Here is a 13,846-nt window from a genome sequence, read left to right on the forward strand (position 1 = left end):
TAAGACTTAACTTTCCAACCTCAATAACTAATCACCAATAAGCATTCAAATACAATTGGTGTAAAATGATTACAAATGATAAAAACAATCTTACGTTATAAGGTTTAGTATCTATAATCATGACCCTTATTCGCATCAAGATAGCCTACTAACAATATTTAAGGCGCTATTGCAAATACCAATACTTCACAATTTAATCAAAGATCCAGTTATAAATAGATTCATACCTGTGTTTATGTAGAGAAACCCGTTTAACTTTTTAACTCTCTTGATTCCATTTCATGCTTATAATTTCTAAATATGCAAGCTATCCACATACTGGTCACATCTCTCTTATCCAACGTACCCCGCAAAGGTAACTCTTCCCAAGGTCTAGTCTTACTAGGTATTTCCCACATCATGAGCCAAAGATGATCACTGCTGCATAAGTATGAGACGAGTACCTAAAGATGATCACCTTGCCTTGAGATAGTAACGTCCTTGACCCGTGTAGCGAACCTTCAACCAACCGATTCCAAACCGGAAAAAGGTCTTAGGTGGTTAGGTGATCTAGCACCCCAAAGGATCTATCAGTTCTAGTCTTAGAAACTACTACTTAAGCTCGGATCTCATAAGCATTCTTTTTTTTTCTGTTCTTTTTTTTTCTTTCTTTTTTTCTCATTTTTTTTTTCTTTCTTTTTTTTTTTCAAGCATAATACTCTCTTTGAATGTCTTCCTCGTCTTCAATTTGTGACTTTGTAGAACCCGCAATGTATGATGTAGCGGATGGATAATGATGTGATCGATGATGAATGATTTGTTGTAGGAAGTCTTTAACTCATGACATAAAGAAATACCATTCACACCATAGTCAGTAACAGCCACCCCTTAAAGGGTCCATTGGAGTCAGAGATTTGTGATTTTTCCTCTTCAAGCTTACATACCTAGCACTTATGAGTATAACACTTCTTTAAGAGAGTCAAAAAGCCATAAACACAAAATATGAAGCCATTTATATCCTAATCTCTAATTTAACCATTTTTCTCGCATTTTACCCTAAAGCCCTAAATACCGTTATTCTTCATTTCTTGACACAAATAAGTTGCATTGTCATCTTTGAAACAAATACTAAACTAGATAAAATAAGATTGAATTTTTAACATTTTTAACCAAATTTATCCAACATTTATCCCTTTTTACTTTCACCTTTCATCAATTATCTTTCCTCAAGCACTTATACACTCAAAATTCCTAAGTCATGGTCAAAAAGGTCCATTCATAATTAACAAACTACTAACAATTTGCTTAAAACTAATAAACCTCACCGGCCAAAACCAAAAATTCCAAGTCAATCCCTAATCACTACGGGTGCTCTCATGGGTAAACATCTCAATCATAACCTTAAAAAGTTTAAAAATTCCAAAAATTTTGACCACTAGGCAATTAAAACATGCAAAAATTTCAAAAATTCGCGAGAATTTATCTCCCCCCCATACTTAAGATCATGTAATGCCCTCATTTACATGAAATCAGAAAATCAAAAATAAATTCGAGAGGACAAAATAGTGAAAAAGGGAAAAGAAAAACCCGGATTTTTAGATCCGTAGATCGCGGAAAGACGGTGCACGATGGCGCTGAACTTACTGCCAGCATAAGAACATCGGCATCCACTCGATCACCAAAACATCATAATCAAGTAAGGTGTTGAACTTAATGCCAGACTTTGAAAAATAATAAAGCACAACCACCGTGGAACCTGAAACGAAAACATACATACCACAACCATAACTAATGGGATGGTACCACCACGGTACCGAAACTCCCCATTTAAAATCCAAAGTATTAGGTTTAACGACTAACAACTACCATCATCCTAATTAAGATTACAGTCATCCAAAATAAAAACTAATAAACGAAATTAAAAAGTTGTGTTTTTCTTGTCACCACACGATCACCACCGCATCCAATCACCAAGGGTTATACCCTCCATAAGATCCATCATACTGCCCACCATAAGGACCTCCACCACCTGACTGACCTCCCTGGTTACCTTCATCATACTGAGAACTAGAACTTGCTCCTCTTCGTCGGACCATATCCTCCCAAACTTCATGAGCTGCTGTGCGATCATACACCCGATAAGGACCTGTCGACTCCGGAGTCCATGGAATATGAGTGCCATAAGGAGTAAAGATGGTATTAGGAGAAACAAGCTCCATGTTGTGTCGATGCCAATCGTGATGATACGTAACCTCACTAATGCCATATGCAATCTGACTTTCCGAGCGTGCTCGGGTTTCCTCATTATAAAGCTGCATATTACGCATCTGTTCCATTAAATCCTGGTTTGTAAAACGTTGACCCCCGACACCTTGACCCGCATCTTGACCACCCTCGGCCATCTCTTCATCCTCCTCCTGTGCCCCCTACGCATCTCAGGGACGACGACGACGAACTCTATATGGAATAACCTGACCATGCTCAATAGATATTACTCTTGCTCCTCGAAAAACATTTTCTCCTAACACAACCGCCTCAGTAATAATTCGCTCCATATCCGATCTATCAATCTCAAAAACCGACGCAATCCTCGTGATAAAATGACCACCTCGAATCGGACTTCCCGCAGAACGAAGTTCACTACCCTGATGTTTAAGAAAATAAGCCACTCCATAAGCAACAGAAGTAGGTGTCTTGGTTCGGAATTGGTTCACATACCAAAGGTCCGGTAAAGAGACCTTCTCGTTCCCACTTCTTCTATGTGTAATAGTATGCGAAACCATTCATTGAATTGCACGAAGAGCGAGATCCATGATATGAACACAAGGACAGTTACTCGGGCTCCATTCAGAATCAGAAGCAATATCCCCCCAAACTCTAGCTGCATCAAATTCATGAGGATCAATCATATCAATTACCCTTTCAGCACCCCAATGATAATCTCGAAAACTAACTCGTGTGCGTTCTTCATCGGTATAAATTCCCAAACAAGTAGCCAAATGAAATAATGACATAGAGCGGTTAACTCCACCCAATCGAAAAGTCATAAACGTTAGATCATCAACGTTTTCAGGGTGAAGGTTCATCACATAGGTAGCGTAAAATTCAATAACCAACTCCCGGTAAACTACTTCATGAATCCCAAAGAAAGCAACCCAATCATTATACACATTACTTCGCCATTCCAATTGCAAATACTCCATAACCGTAGCATGTAAACCTCCCCTTTGCAAAACATTCCAATCAACCACTCGATGTGGTTCAAATTCTTTCCGAATCAACTCTTGAACATCCGCCTTTCTTTGCTTAATAACCTCCGATCGACCATTAAATCGTAAATTCACATGTAATTCTGTTTGAGGAATTGGAGGTTGCGGTTGAACCTCCTCAGCTGCACCGGCTGCAGTACCGGAACTTGAAGTACCCCTAGCATTACCACGTCCTCCTGTCTGAAAAACAAACACAATGACAAACAAAAAGATATATCCCTAAGGACATGTTAGCGTTAGCGATAACCTGCATTCCTTCAAAAATATACCTAAGGCACATAATGTCAATGGTTACTTAAAAACATTCCAAAAGCATAAATCATATAAAACTCAAACAATTATCATGCACTTAGAACAAATTTCCCAACTTTCATAAGTACAAAACCATGTAACATCATTAATCATCATGACAATCCTCATAGTAATTATGTAACTTCAACCAAATAAATCAAGTTAAAATAACTCAATTCAAAAACTTCATCTTCTCAACAATATATGTAACTTTAACCAATTAATTCAACAATCAAAACATGTAGTTAAAGCATACATATCATCAACACATGATAAACACAATCTCAAAAGTCAAACTGAGTCAAACCCAGTCAACCAAGTCAAAATCCCCAATTACACATGAACCCTAGAATTCAAAATCAAAATCTAGACAATTTAAACATGAATTCATAGTAATCATACTCAACTAACAATCATACAACATTCAAAACATATCAATTTAACTCACAAATCCAAAACCCCCAATTAATCATACCTAAGAACCCTAGAAATCAAATAATGAAATTATAGAACAATAGGCATGAAAATCGAAGTAATAACATGTTAAGCATACATAATCTCCAATAAAAATCAAACAATAACACATAAACACACCCCCACACTTGTTTTTCTCATAAACCCTAATGAAAATTGAAATTAAGCATGAGAAATAAAGAAGAACAAGCAAGAAGAGGTTAAATCATGCCCTAGCCATGATGTTAGTGTTGATTAAATGAAGATTCGTGAGTAAATTACGAGTTTAATGGATGGGTTATGGTGTATTGAGAGCAGAAAATACGAGAGTGATAAAAAGAATTAAGTGGTGGTGATGAAAAGAACTGAAAAAAAAACGTATTTAACCTGATCTGCTGTACGTGTCGCGTTTCGCGACAACCCAAATTCCAACGCGACAAAGTTTCTTCAAACGCGACAACTTATGGGGTCCGGACTGATCAATCTGTCGCGTTTTGGTGGTGCCTGTCGCGATACGTGACACAATTTTTTGTTTTTTTTCTTTAGGTTTTATATTGTTTTTGGATTTTTCATGGTTTACCAATTAACGCAAAAATACACAGAAATTACCTAACAAAGAAAAACAAAAATACAAAACTCTACACGAATTGATTTTTTAATGAGTCGTTTTCTCGACTCATGGCCACGCTCATGCGTCTTTCGGGTAGAGGGTGAGGTCCTCCCTCTCGGTGTTATCGAATGCCTCGTGATACAATTTTAACCTATGACCATTCACCTTAAATCTTCTACCCTCGTTATCTAACAATTCCACATGCCCGGCCGGAAAAGCTTTCTTTACCACGAATGGACCGGACCATCGTGACCTAAGCTTTCCGGCGGAGAATTTGAACTTAGATTGAAATAACAAAACTTTATCGCCCGGTTCAAATTCTTTTCTCATCTTCAAACGCGCATCATGCCATAACTTCGTTTTCTCCTTATAAATGCGCGAATTCTCATAAGCATGGTTTCGCAATTCCTCAAGTTCATGAATTTGCAAAAACCGATGTTCTCCCGCTTCATTAAGGTCCGTATTACACTGTTTAAGTGGCCAATACGCCTTATGCTCCACTTCAACCGGCAAATGACACGCTTTTCCATAAATGAGACGGAATGGTGTAGTACCAATGGGCGTTTTATACGCAGTTCGAAATGCCCATAGCGCGTCATTCAACTTCCGGTTCCAAATCTTAGGATTATTTTTTACCGTTCTTTCAAGAATGTGTTTTAGTGCGCGGTTAGTATTCTCAACTTGGCCACTCGTTTGAGGGTGGTAAGCCGTGGAGAAACGGTGGGTTACTCCATACTTCTTGAGCACCTTCTCGAGTAGTTGATTTGCAAAGTGCGTACCGCGATCACTAATCAAGGCCTTTGGAAGCCCGAAACGCGAAAAGAGATTTTTAAGGAAGTCAACGATGACTCTTGCGTCATTAGTAGGCAAAGCTTTAGCCTCGGCCCACTTTGACACGTAGTCAACCGCCACAAGGATGTATTTGCATTTGTTGGATGCGGGAAAAGGTCCCATAAAGTCTATCCCCCAAATGTCAAATATCTCACAAACTTGAATACTCGTTTGGGGCATCTCATCTCTTTTGGAGATGTTTCCCGCCCTTTGGCAAGCGTCACAAGTTTTGATAAAGGCACTAGCATCTTTGAAAATGGTAGGCCAATAGAATCCCGAATCGAAGATTTTCTTAGCCGTATAATTAGCTCCAAGATGCCCACCCATGGGTCCTTGGTGACAATACTCAAGAATTTGTTGAGCTTCCTTCCCATAAACACAACGACGAATCACTTGATCCGCCCCAATTCAAAAAAGATGCGGGGCATCCCAAAAGTAAAACTTAATATCCTCAAAGAATTTCTTCTTTTGTTGGTAAGTTAAACCTTTGGAAAGAATGCCGCGGCTAGATAATTAGCAATATCGGCGAACCAAGGAGTTTCGGATTCAATTTCGATACCCATAAGGGACTCATCGGGGAATGTATCATGAATGTCCGATTCATTGAGTTCCTCTAGGTTTGGATTTTCAAGACGAGATAAATGATCCGCGGCTAAATTTTCGGCACCCTTTTTATCCTTGATCTCAATGTCAAATTCTTGGAGAAGAAGAATCCAACGAATGAGTCTAGGCTTAGCATCTTGTTTAGAGAACAAGTACTTAAGGGCCGAATGATCGGCGTAAACGACCGTTTTAGACAACACCAAATATGACCTAAATTTATCAAACGCAAAGACGACCGCAAGGAGCTCCTTTTCCGTGGTGGTATAATTTAATTGAGCCCCCGTAAGTGTCTTACTCGCGTAATAAATAGGTTTAAAGTGATTAACGTGGCGTTGACCTAAAACCGCGCCTAACGCGAAATCACTAGCATCACACATAAGCTCGAAAGGTTGAGACCAATCGGGAGATACCATGATAGGAGCGTGTGTGAGCTTCTCTTTTAAGAAGTTGAAAGCATTCTCACATTCGATGTTAAAGTCGAAAGGAACGTCCTTCTCAAGGAGTTTAGTCAATGGTCGGGCAATCTTAGAAAAGTCCTTAATGAACCGTCTATAGAATCCCGCATGACCAAGAAAACTACAAATGGCTTTAACGTTTGTAGGTTTGGGAAGGCCCGAAATAACATCAATTTTGGCCTTATCAACCTCAATACCTGCACGAGAGATTTTGTGCCCTAAGACAATGCCTTCCTTCACCATGAAGTGGCATTTTTCCCAGTTAAGAACAAGGTTTGATTCCTCGCACCTTTTGAGCACTTTTTCAAGATTAACAAGACACGAATCGAAAGAGTCTCCAAAGACATAAAAATCGTCCATGAAAACTTCCAAGAAGTCTTCGATCATGTCATGAAAGATGGCGACCATACACCTTTGAAAGGTGCTCGGGGCATTGCATAGCCCGAATGGCATTCGCCGATAAGCAAAGGTACCGAAAGGACAAGTAAATGTGGTTTTATCTTGGTCCTTCGGATCAATGGGGATTTGGAAGTAGCCTGAAAATCCATCTAGGAAACAATAGAACTCCCTTCCCGCTAATCGCTCAAGCATTTGATCGATAAATGGAAGCGGGAAGTGGTCCTTCCTAGTGGCGTCGTTCAAACGACGATAATCGATACAAACTCTCTATCCCGTGACGGTACGAGTAGGGACAAGTTCGTCCTTCTCGTTGAGAACAACAGTCGTGCCTCCCTTTTTGGGCACAACTTGAACAGGGCTTACCCACGGGCTATCCGAGATGGGATAAATTAACCCGGCATCGAGCAATTTAACCACCTCTTTTTTAACGACCTCTTTCATATTCGGGTTTAGACGACGTTGCCTTTGTACCATGGGTTTAAAATCATCTTCCATTAGGATTCGATGAGTACAAAAGGCCGGATTGATGCCCGGTATGTCCGAGGTTTTCCAAGCTATTGCCCTTTTGTGGGATTTAAGAACGGAAACCAACCGACCCTTTTGGTCGCCGGTAAGTGTCGAAGAAATAATAACCGGCAATTGGGACGTACCTTGAAGATAAGCATATTCCATGTGAGGTGGAAGCCCCTTAAGCTCCAAGGTGGGCGGTTCTTCGAGAGATGTTTTGATACAGAATTCATTTTTCAACCGGATAGTTTCAAATGATTCCGATTCTTTAAGATCATCCTCTTTAAGTAATTCCTCCAACTCAACTTCCGGGTCGAAGTCACCATTGACTTCACCCAACATGATTACATCCGACGTGTCTACACTTAACAATTCCTGCAAATCATGCTCAACACAATGGTCAATAACATCAATAGCTAAACATTCATCATCGGTTGAAATAGGGTGTCTCATGGCTTTATTAATGTGACAAATCACCCTCTCATTCCCAACACCTAAGCTAAGTTGTTCTTTTTGAACGTGGATGATAGCATCCGCGGTGTTAAGGAATGGTCGACCTAGAATAATGGGCACCTTAGTGTCCTCTCTCATCTCTAAGATCACGAAATCAACTGGGAATACAAGTGACTCAACCTTTACCAATATGTCCTCGGCTATTCCAATGGGGGTATCAAAAGAGTGGTTCGCTAAGTGAATCCCCATTCTTGTAGGTTTCAAGTCTCCTAAGCCAAGTTTAAGATATAACGAATATGGCATAAGGTTAACACTAGCACCTAAATCGGCAAGTGCATCATACACATTCGAATTACCCATAGCGCAAGGAATAAGAAAACTACCCGGGTCGCCCAATTTTGGAGGCATCTTACTCTTTTTCAAGATGGCCGAACATTCCTTATGGAGGAATGCGGCGGGTACCTCATGGTACTTACCTTTCTTGGAGATAAGATCTTTGAGAAACTTCCCATAGTTAGGCATCCCTTGGAGCACTTCCGCGAGTGGCATGTTCACGCTAATCTGTTTAATCATGTTTGCAAATTTCTGATATTGACTCGCGAGCTTATCCTTTTTCAACGTTTTCGGGTAAGGAATTGGTGCTTTGTATTCCTTCAACGACGGTGATTTAGTTATGATCTCCGGCGGATCATCTTCCTTTTTCTCTTCATCAGGCGACTTTTCTAACTCGGGCTCTTCCTCCTTTTGCTCCTCATTAATAGGTACCTGCAAAACATTAGAAGAAACAATAGGAGAAGACTTCGGAGTCTCCTTGTTAATAACCAAACCAATTCGAGTGGTTATAGCATTCACGTGTTCATTCCTAGCCGGCATCTTGTTGTTGGGATTAGATTGCGTATTAGCTGGGAGAGCACCCGGCGGTCTCTCCGATAAAGATTGAGCAATACGCCCCACATCCCGTTCCAAGTTCTGAATCGAAGCCTGCTGATTTCTAACTTGCTATTTTGTAGATTCCCCATATTGCCTCAAAGCCGTGATACTTTAGTCCGTTTTCATAATAAAACCCCGTAGCAACTCCTCCAAAGGAGGCATCTTATTCTCTGGCTGCTGAACTGGTGGCACAGGCTGCTGGAAATTCCTAGGTGGCGCTTGCTGATTTCTGTTATTAAACCCAGGCGGCCTATACGGATATACCTTCTGATTGCCCTGATAAACCGGATTACCACTCTGATAATTGTTACCGCCCATGTTATTCGCTTGATTGAAAAACTGTCTCCCACCCGGAAATTCACTAAGAGCAAAATCACCCTTCTTAACGTAACCCAGATAATTAGCCTGTTCCTCCATTGATGCTTGATCACAATCTTTGGTAAGATGCGGTCCTTGGCATAATTCACAACCCACCTTCATAGCGTGCATCTCTTTAGTCATCGACTCCATCTGTCTCTTAAAAGTCGCAAGTTGAGCCTTAACTACAGCAAGCTCATCACTAGTTTCAGTACTAGCAACATAAGAAGAGCGAGAAAGATCTAATTCTTGATGCCAATCATACGAATGCGTGGCAGTATCTGAGATGATTTCATAAGCGTCATCCGGAGTCTTTTTCATCAAAGAACCGCGTGCAGCGATATCAAGTTCTTTCCTCGTCGGCACATTAACCCCTTTGTAGAAAATTTGGACCTTATTGAAGTTGTTCAACCCGTGTTGAGGACAATTACGTAACATTTTTCCGAATCGTGTCCAAGCATCATAAAGTGTCTCATGTGGCTTCTGAACAAAGTGATTAATTTCGCTCTGCAGTTGAGCGGCCTTTGCAGCTGGAAAGAAACGTTGCAAAAACTTATCTTCCATTGTAGCCCAACTATCAATTTCACCTTCAGGCAATGAGTCTAACCAATCCTTGGCGTCATCTTTCAAAGACCAAGAAAAAACCCTCAAATAGATAACTGTCTCCGCGATATTTGCAATCTTGAACAAGTTGCAAATGCTTTTGAAGGAACGAAGATGCTCGAATGCATCCTCCTTCGGTGTACCTCTGAATTGGCATTGGTGAGTTATCATATTAAGAATCTGTCCCTTGACTTCAGAATCTGTAGTGACTGGTGGTTGCCTGATGGCGTGTCCGTTACCAGCCCTTGTGGCTTTCATCAATGCTTCCATAGTCTGTCCTTCTGCTCCTTCAGCCATGTTAACTTCTTCCTTAATATACTCAAAGTCCGGAATATAAAAAGGTAACTCAGCGAAATCCTCGGCGATTTCCTGTTCTTCTTTAGCCTTGCTGCGTGTGTAGTAAACTCTAGACGGTTCCAGAGTTATTGGTACCTAACCTGGGATCACACCACAACAAAACCGCGCGTAAATCTAAACAAAAATAATAAAACAGAAAAAATAACTTTTGCAAGAATTGCTTCTCACAAAAGGATCGAAAAATCAAAAGCTTAACCAAATTCTCAATAATTACACCGCTCCCCGGCAGCGGCGCCAAAAAGTTGATGTGTAATTTCGTACTCTAAATTATTAGCTAAATACCTATCGATTATCACACAATACAGGCAACTATAACCAGTTCGTGTAGTAATTAAACAAGTATTTGACCAATTCTTTCCACAGAGAGCAGGTAATTGAAAACTTGAACTATTAATTATTCTAAGATTTAAAAAGGGGAGTTTTGTTGTAAAACTGATTAAACGCGAAAGTAAGTTAAACTTAACTCAATAAGAAGCAAACGTATCCACTTAGATTCAATTCCCTAGGCTAGGATTGCTCGTTTAAACCCGTTAATTAAACAATTACAATGATGTGACACTGTATTTATCTGTCGATTCCTACAGTTTAAGACTAGCAACCTAAGTATAACTGTCGTTAACCTAGAGTTACTAACCAATTCACAATGATATTACTCAAGATTATAATCTAACTTAGGTTGGTTTGGTGTCCCTTACAACCTCACAATTATTGCAACTAATTTCAAGCTCAACCACTATACGATTAATTTTATTATCGGTGTCCCTCATAAAATCTCACGTATTCCTAAATTATTCACGTTCAATAATCTAGTAAAAGCTATTCATCAATTTAACTTTCGTTAGTTAATCAATAACTTCCGTGATCTAACAATCAATAAGCTTTATTAACGGTGGATCTTAGCTAGACATAAACTTGTGTAATTTTAATTAATTGTTGTTAACCAAAAGATCGCAATCCATCACCTAGGTTCATGCATCTAAGTGAATACTAAATATTTAGCTACTCATGGTAAAGCAAATAACAAATAAATAAGAAAAACAATTAAACATAATTATTGAATTGAATGAAGAATAAATTAATAAAAGTAATAAAAGTTAATATAAAGATTAAACTAACCAATAATGATATTGTAGCTTAAACCCTTGTAAAATAATGAAGAAAGACAAAGAAATTCGTAACTAAAGTTGCTGTAGGCTAAAGTTCGGAATAAAAACTGCCTCCCCTAAATTGGGGTAAGATTCGTCTATTTATAGGAGTAAACAGAAATCTGGAACCGACACTGGTCGCGATCCGCGACATCCCTATCGCGATCCGCGACAAAAACATCGCGATACGCGATAAACAAGACGCGACAAAGGTGATTGAAACGCGACAGAATGGTCAGAACGGCCCCTTTTCCATATCGCGTTCTGATGCACTTCATCACGTATCACGATGACCAAAACGCGATAAACCTCATCCTGAAGCGATGGAAACTGACTTTTTTCACCCGGGGCACGTTTATCTTCAACTCTAACTTCGTTTTGGCTATATCTTTAATAAAATCAACAATAATGAGCCAACGAACCATATCTTGACACTTTCTTCATTTTGAACTCAAATAACTCGATATCTTAATCAAAGTCTTCAAAATACCAGCAAATGGAACAAGATAACGCCCAAAATATATGTATGAAAATGGCGTTATCACTCTAAATAATAATCAAAACGTCAAACGAGTATTACAATCATTAAATATTTATTTTTAATATACTTATATATATAGATATGTTTTAAATAATAATTATTATATTTTATTTTATTTTACATAGATAAATTTTGGTAACAACAACATACAATACTCAAAATTATATTTCTAATTATTATATATATATATATATATATATATATATATACACACACACACACACACACACACACATATATCAAGTTATAATTAATTGTTCGTGAATCGTCGGAACTGGTCGAAGGTCAAATGAATCCATGAAAATAGTTCACAGTTTTTGAGACTTCAATATTATAGACTTTGCTTATCGTGTCGAAATCATTCAAAGATTAAGTTTAAATTTGATCGGAAATTTTCGGGCTGTCACAGTTGTCCAATATATGCGGTATGATATATTATTTCTCATTTCAGGAATATTGTTTACAACGAAAAAGCATCCAAAACAAAGAATCTTCTGGTAATGATATCCGCATTTATGCATATTTTCTGGGATGTGCACCTAATATTTTTTTTGAAAAAATTATAAACAATTTTTCAGCCTGAAGATTTTTGGATTCGAGCTCCAACGAAAGGAATTGTGGTTTTTGCTTTACCTGGGGAACCTGGTCTGACAGAGTTAACGGGCGACTTTAATAAGATCCAATTTCATGATCGCCAAGGAGATTTATATTGGTCAGTCAATTATTTAATAGAAATTCAACATCTTACTATAAATTAATCATTTATTTTCTTATTGTTCAATATTGTCTTTGCAGTTGGCTAAATACAAAAATGATGGAAAACAAAGTTACTTTAAATGGTTCTGATTTTGATGATTTTGAAAAGGTATTTAACCCAAATTGACACATGTACTCATACATGGGTCCAAATTACCACCTCCACATATGGGTTGTCATCTTTGCTATTCATTTCCTGTGGCTAACCAACTACTATTTGCAGAGAAAATTACCCGTCCCAGGATTCAAAGTTGAGATTGTAATGATCAATTATGATGGTACAATACACGAAAAGTACAAAACTAGTAATAAATCTACTTTAAGCTCTAACGATTCTTCACCGTCATACAAAGATCCTGTTGAATCGAACCAAACCAAAACTTTGTCTAGAGATAATGAAAACGATGATGTGTTTTCCGATAGTGATGAAGAAAAATCTGAGTCTAATAAAACGTCTAAGGAATCTGAGAAAATAGAATCAGAAGTAAATAGTTTAAATAAAAATACCCGATAACTTTCGTTAAACGACAATCAACAGTCAACATTAAACAATGTAGTTTCGAAGGATATATAAAATGAGAACGTTGAGAGATCGATTCCTAATTTGAATTCTGGTGATATAAAGGAAATTGGTGCTGATGCTTCTCTTTTCTCATTTGAAGATGATGATGATGAAAGTGAGTGAATTTTGGAAAGAAATGGCATACTATGTAGTATGAACTTTTTGTTGGATGTGAAGGATATCAAAATAAGATGATGGAAACAGGGAAGAGGCGTTGCGGTCTTGGAAGGCGCGACGCGGCCTAATACATAAACAGAGCATCAGATTCGAGAAACTTCTGTCCGGGATTTTGCCATTGAGGCGCGGCGCGGCCATATATAGCCGCGGCTCGGCTAGTGCCTGACGGGCAGTTTTCATATTTATGTTTTTCTTGTTCTCCATGGTGTTTTTGGCCTATATAAGCATCCTATTGTAACCCTCATATGTATCTACGAATTAAATCAACAAAATCTCTCTAGTTGGTCCGTGGATTAAAGTAATCGACATTTGATTACATATAACCACGTTAAAATCTCGCGTTCTTTAATTTTCGTATTTATTGTTCTTTCATTTGTCGAAGTGGGTGATTAATCTCAGGGATTAATCTTATTGTTTGGGTCCTATAATCCTTACACTTTTACTTGTTTGTTCTTTAACTTTGACTTTTTTAGGCATTTGATATTATCCATATTTTAAAAGTTTGTCAGAAATGTTGATTTTGTTGATACTACGTCAAATGTAGAGTGTTGACTTTTGTTTTTGACTT

General features: G+C 38.4%; 1 pseudogene; it reads left to right on the forward strand.

Moving 5' to 3' along the window:
• LOC139848122 (phosphatidylinositol 3,4,5-trisphosphate 3-phosphatase and protein-tyrosine-phosphatase PTEN2A-like) overlaps positions 1-13,224 on the forward strand; it is a 49,433-nt pseudogene extending 36,209 nt beyond the window's left edge.
• The last annotated feature ends 622 nt before the right edge of the window (positions 13,225-13,846 follow it).

Source organism: Rutidosis leptorrhynchoides, chromosome 5 (genome assembly GCF_046630445.1).
Source record: "Rutidosis leptorrhynchoides isolate AG116_Rl617_1_P2 chromosome 5, CSIRO_AGI_Rlap_v1, whole genome shotgun sequence".
Lineage (NCBI taxonomy): Eukaryota > Viridiplantae > Streptophyta > Magnoliopsida > Asterales > Asteraceae > Rutidosis > Rutidosis leptorrhynchoides.